Source organism: Boleophthalmus pectinirostris, unplaced genomic scaffold (assembly GCF_026225935.1).
Source record: "Boleophthalmus pectinirostris isolate CB_2022bp ecotype Guang Dong unplaced genomic scaffold, ASM2622593v1 HiC_scaffold_7, whole genome shotgun sequence".
In the NCBI taxonomy this organism is placed as follows: Eukaryota; Metazoa; Chordata; class Actinopteri; order Gobiiformes; family Gobiidae; genus Boleophthalmus; species Boleophthalmus pectinirostris.
In genome coordinates this window covers 1,188,316-1,195,000 of record NW_026571473.1, presented here as the reverse complement: position 1 = coordinate 1,195,000, position 6,685 = coordinate 1,188,316, and positions in this window count along the sequence as shown.

Here is a 6,685-nt window from a genome sequence, read left to right as displayed (position 1 = left end):
CAGTCTATGTCCACAGTAGAAACTTTTGTAGCCAAAAAAACAGACCACAATAAAATAATGTTTTTTGTTGTGTTTACAGCACTGAAAAACATGTGTCCTTTGGAATGTGAGTGGGCTTGCATCTCCACAAACCTGACTCATATTTGTTCTGGAGGACGGTCTTGTTTCCAAAAGTAGCTCCTTTTCCTTTAATATTTCACAGTATGACATAAAATGCATCTATCTCCATGGAGAATGTTCTGAAGTACGGCTTTAACTTTCTGTCTCCATGGAATCATCCGCGTGCAGAGTGGATGGATGCTGCTGTCTGAGTCCAAACAGTGCAGGTGAGACGACACATGATAAAAGTATTCATGGTGTGTGATTGTGGAACTAAACAGATGGTACGAGCCGACTCCTGCATGTGAATATTCACTATGTGAACATTACACACATGTCCATCTGCTGCCCTCTGCTGGTCACTCTGAGAATGCACCAGTGAAGACACATCTTGTGGATGAAGTGTGCTCATTACAAAGTCAGTGTTTTAGATCATATGTGCATCATAATGTAACATATGTGTCAGAGTGAGACACACACACGTATGAGAGAAAACTCTGCACCTTATGAAGACAGTGTGAAAGTTTCAATTAAAGACACTGAACCTGTCTCTGCTTCACTGTCTTAAAAACGACAGAAACACAGCGGATTCATTTGAAACAGTTTGCTGTGGTCCAAAGTTCTTCCTCACTTACCTTATGCAGTCTGAGCAGCCAAATTATTCACCATGATGACTTTCTGAACACTTTTCACAACTCTGAGCTAACAACAACTAACATGATAACCACACTCTTCCTGATTATAAAATGCTTTATAATTAGATGCAGACAATATACAGGGGACTTACTTTTGACCTCAAAAGCTGCTTATACAATATATCTGCACTTGGGGAGAGAAACTGTGTCAGTTCACAAACTTTTGCACAACATTTTCCACAACAGTGACTCTCGGGAGCTTTAAGTCGTGTTAGAATCTTGTTCTTTCCTCAAAAACAGACCTGGAGTTGTGTTTTGTTTCACACATGTTTGAGTAACTCTGCATTATTGGTCTGTCTGCATCTCCAAAGCTCAAAATTCTCTGTGCCACCTTGTGTCATCTGGTAATACAGGAAGTGCTCCACTATGTTTTTAAACTCCGTACACCTTCACTAGAATCATTTGGATGATTCAGCTCTGGAATTGCCCATCTCTACTGAACTAAAGATGAAAGGAGCTGCTCACTTGAAAACTACCACTACATGACATCACAAGGTGGAACAGAGCATTGCAATCGGAGCTTTAAGTTTGTCCTAAAGACAGACTCACTCAGTCCACTCATGGTCCTGCTCCTGGCTCCTCCCCGTGTGTTGGACAGTGTGGTCAGAGTGGACAGAGCATAAACACAAATCAAATTATTGCTCCAGTCTGTGTTTGTCTCCTCCTCTGAGTGAGTGAGCCACTGAAGTTCACCCACAACCATGTCTATGATGTAACAAGACTTTTCCATCACTGTTTTGTTTTACTGAAAATGTCTGTGTGACATTTTTAACCCCATGTGACCTGGAATGTGAATGTGTTAAATAATCACAGAGCAGTGGGAGGGGATATGGGGTGGGTGAAATTTACTGAGCACTCAAGCCTCAAATGCAGGACAATGTAGGATTACTACTATCTGCAAGTTTGATGAAGATTTTGTTTCACACAGGTCCCGTTTTTTTAAGCTCGGCCTCCACACTTCCAACATCATCTCACTCCATCTACATCAGAGGTGTTCACACTTTTTCAGCATGTGAGCTACTTACAAAATGACCAAGTCAAAATGATCTACCTAATACAAAGCCAAACAAACTGCACTGAAACACTCTGTGCCCCTTTTTTGGACCCTCACCCACAGTTTGAGAACCTCTTCTTTAAGAGAACTTCCTCTGGCACTTTACACAAAACTGTGAAAAAAGTGAAGGAAGATATTTAAACCTGTTTTTTAAAGTTCCAAACTGGAGTTACATTCTTTTCTGGTTTTGCAGTGATATTTACCAGCCTCTGCACGTTTACCAAACCAAACACACATCGTGACAAACACAGATGCATTTGTGCACTTTTGTTAGACAAACTTCAGCCAAATGTGGCAGTAGGTCTGTTCTGTAGATCCGCTCTATGCTGTAGACCTGCTTTGTGCCAACACTGGAACACAAATTTAGACTAATTTTTGCTTCATGTTTGGTCTTGTTCTTCTAATCAGCCGCACTGTGGGAGGGGCTTGTGTTCGCTGTACGCAGGAAGGAGCGAGAGCGTGAAAAGGCGAGGGGCGGCGTGCTGACGTGAGGCAGATGGACAGGTAGGATGTTTAGGAAGTTGAACCTGCCCTGTGATGCACGCTGGTACACGAGGGCACACGCTGTCGCAGACGAGCCGTGCATAGGGAGCGTGTGTGTTTGTGATGCGCCGTAGAGTCTCCGCGGGTTTCAAATGAGCGCACAGGCTGCACTGAGACGCCCCACACGCTCCTGCACCCGCTACAAGTTTATTACCAACAGCAGTGACCGTAATGAAATATGATCACACTTGTTGAGTGTCAGACCTCGAGTGAGAGACAAGACCGAGTCCAAACACGATCGAGTCAGAGACGAGACACAGCGATCTACCCACACGACCTTGGCGATCAACTGGTAGATCGCGATCGACGTATTGAGCACCACTGATCTACATTAAAGGTTGTATAGAGGATTTTTTTAAGGGAAAAGAAATAAGGCGACAGTTCTTTTTTAAATGTTGTGCATGCGTGACACCACCTTCCTCCTCCACAGCTCCCTCAGTAGAAACACCTCCTCCTGACTCCTTACTCTAGAAGTCACGCTTGTTTACAGCTATGCGCATTCAAGAATTACTGTTGAAGTGACCTATCTAGAAGTAATTTAGCGACCGACGCATCAGTTTTTAGACGAAGGAGATGATTATTGACTTTCGAAAACATGCGCCTCAGTGTGATCTCACAGAGATAAAGGGGCAGACAGTTGAGTGTGTGGACTCATATAAATATCTAGGAACAATCATTGATTCAAAACTGAGTTTTGACGATAATTGGTGTAAAAGAGGCCACCAGCGCCTTCATTGTCTGAGAAAGTTGTCCTTTTACCGTGTAGAGAGAACCATGATGACACTGTTTTATAAAACATTTATGGAATCAGTTTTAACATTTTCATTGGTCTCGTGGTTTGGGAGCATTTCTGCTAAAAACAAGAACTCCCTGAATCAGTTGGTTAAATGGGCGAGTAAGGTGATTGGCCATCCTCAGAGCAGCCTGGACTCTCTGTACTCGAGACACTTACAGAGGATGTCCCAGAGTATTTTGGGAGACGTGCAACATCCACTAAACTCAGAGTTTCAGCTGCTTCCCTCTGGTCAGAGGTTTTTAGTCCCAAGATCTAGAACGAATCGTTTTAAGAGGAGCTTCATTCCGGCTGCTATCATACTTATGAATAAATTGTAATTTATTTATTTAAGATTGTGTGTTTTTAACATATTTAAGATTTATTTATTGTGATTTTAGACAAGTGTGTTGGATGATTTTAATTGGTTGTTTATGGAACAAACCATTCTGCACTGGAGCACTGTAACACTTTATTGTAACATTTTATCGTGTTTTTATGTGTGTTTTGTGGATGAATGAAATGTGAAATGTGGAACCTGTCTCTTAAATCTGCAAAGCAAATTTACCTACGGGTACGAATAAAGCAACCTAACCTAACCTAACCTAACACTTCGTCTGCTTCAGTCGCACCATCGCTGGAATGAATCTCCAAGAATCACCTCAGTTTTGCTTCACTCCTTTTCCCCTTCTCTTCTTCTTTCAGCAACCTCAAAAACGGACTTTCTTTTGCAGCGAACTGGTCGTGGATTCTCATCCGCCATCGCAACAAACTTGTGCGAACTGCGAGGAAGCTTCAGTTTGAAAAAGCCTCTAAGAACCGCTGCATAAACCACATAATCCCAGCGCGCCACGAGTCAATTACACTAGAAACATAGGGAGTTTGATAACAGCCAATAGAAAACGAGGCTGCCTCATTTTCTATTGGCTGATGTTTATTTGGTCTCACTACATCCACAGTTAATAGATTTTCATTCTTTTTTTTTTTTGGTCATCATAATTACAAGGCTGCTGCATCTCTGTAATGGTATTTTAAACTTTCACTGACAATTTGAAACTAAAAAAAAAATCCTCCATACAACCTTTAATGTGTCTGTGTGGAAAGACGGAAGGATTTCAGATATCTGGGCGTCCATCTGAGTGAGGACGTCTCCTGGTCACCACAGCCTTTGTAAAAAAAAAAAAAAAAAAAAAAAAAAGTCTGGACAGCAGCTTTACTGCCTGCGAGTATTCAGAAGAAACAACATGGAGAGGAGTTTGATAGTTTCCTTTTACAGAACAGCAGTTGAATCCATCCATCATGAATCCAGCTGCACACACTTGTAAAGACTGCTGCAAAAATAATTGGAACGCACCTGACCTCACTCAGAGACACTGCTACTTCACGTTACATGAGCAGAACAAAGGCAATAATCTCAGTCCCACCTTACCCACCTGCCCACCTGCCGTTCCACCTGTCATCCTCAGGGAGGTGGTACAAGTCACTGAAAACGCACACTACAAGACTTAAAAACAACCTTTTCCCAACAGCTGTCAGTGTGCTAAATAATTCTGTACCGTAAACGTGTTCATGGAGCACAGTGTGTCATGTCCTCAGTGTGTGTCTTGTTTGTGTGTGTACATCAGAGGAAGCTGCTGTCATCGTAATTTCATTGTTTGTTTCTTTCAGTCAATGACAATAAATCAATCAATTTATTAGATTTTTTTCACCAGTAGATTTCAGATGAGAAACCTGTTCCCCTCTACCCCTCCCCCTCACCTGGCCCCTCCCCTCTCACCTCACCTAAATAAATATTAAAATAAGGTTAAAATGCTAGAGGCCTAACAATCATTTCTTGATTGGACCATTTCTAGATCCGTTTATGTGGTTGGAGATTGGCCCAAAATGGAAGAGAACAAAAGAAAAAGTTAAACATCCAAGAAGCACTCCTCAGACACTCGTATGGCTCTTTATTCACTTTTCACAGTGGCTTAGTAAAGTGCAGCATGCTCTGGTCCCGCAGGAGGCGCAGGACTGACCAGCAGGTTTCCAAGGAGAAAGGAGTCAGGTCTCCAAGGAGATGAAGGGGTCAAAAGGTATCCACTGAGATGCAGGAGGTGGTAGTAGGTTTCCATGGAGATAAAGTGTGTCACAGGAGGTCTCCATGGAAACGAAGGAGTCAGGTTTCCATGGAGATGCAGGGGTCAGCTGGTTTCCATAGAGACAAATGTGCTGTGGGAGATATCCATGGTTATGAATGGGTCAGCAAGTTTCCACAGAGATGTAAGGGTCAGCTGTGTCCATGGACATGCAGGGGTTTGGTTTCCATGGAGACGAAGGGGGTTTCTGTGAAGATGCAGGGACTAGGACTGTCCCAGCCCAGCTCACCCGGATCAGACCAGACTCCAGGAGGGGACAGGAAGTGAGGCTCCTTCACAATAAAGGCCTCAGACAAACTGCACACAGAGACAGTCATAATGGGCAACATGGATAAGTCCTGTGTCCCTGTGTGTCAGATGCCCTCCCGTCCTCCTGTATCTGTGTGTCAGATGCCCTCCCGTCCTCTTGTGTCCCCGTGTATCAGATGCCCTCCCGTCCTCCTGTATCTGTGTGTCAGATGCCCTCCCATCCTCTTGTATCCCCGTGTGTCAGATGCCCTCCCGTCCTCTTGTGTCCCAGTGTGTCAGATGCCCTCCCGTCCTCCTGTATCTGTGTGTCAGATGCCCTCCCGTCCTCCTGTGTCCCAGTGTGTCAGATGCCCTCCCGTCCTCCTGTGTCCCAGTGTGTCAGATGCCCTCCCGTCCTCTTGTGTTCCCGTGTGTCAGATGCCCTCCCGTCCTCCTGTGTCCCAGTGTGTCAGATGCCCTCCCGTCCTCTTGTGTTCCCGTGTGTCAGATGCCGTCCCGTCCTCCTGTATCTGTGTGTCAGATGCCCTCCCGTCCTCTTGTGTCCCAGTGTGTCAGATGCCCTCCCGTCCTCTTGTGTTCCTGTGTGTCAGATGCCCTCCCGTCCTCCTGTGTCCCAGTGTGTCAGATGCCCTCCCGTCCTCCTGTATCCCCGTGTGTCAGATGCCCTCCCGTCCTCCTGTATCGTGTAGTCTGCAGACGTTGTGGTGTACTGTTGCTCATTTAAATCACATTAAACAAACATTTTTCTGTTTGGATTTTTCTTAGGCACATAAGAAAAATGACGAAATGACTCTGAAAACCACCACATTCTCTTAAGTCCTCCTAATCCTTAATGAGCAAACATGAGGCAGATGCATGGAGGTGACAGAGCTGCTGTGGATGTGAGCAGAGCGCAGAGGTGGGGGTGAGGGAGGGGGGGCAGCAGCCTTTAGCCTTATAACACATACACAAAGAAACAACAGGCTTACCTCCACCTACTAACTGTTAAAACTGTAAACGTACATGCACACACACACACACGCACGCATACATACATACACATACATACACACGTACATACATACACACATGCACACACACATACATACATACATACACGCATACATACATACATACACATACATACACACGTACA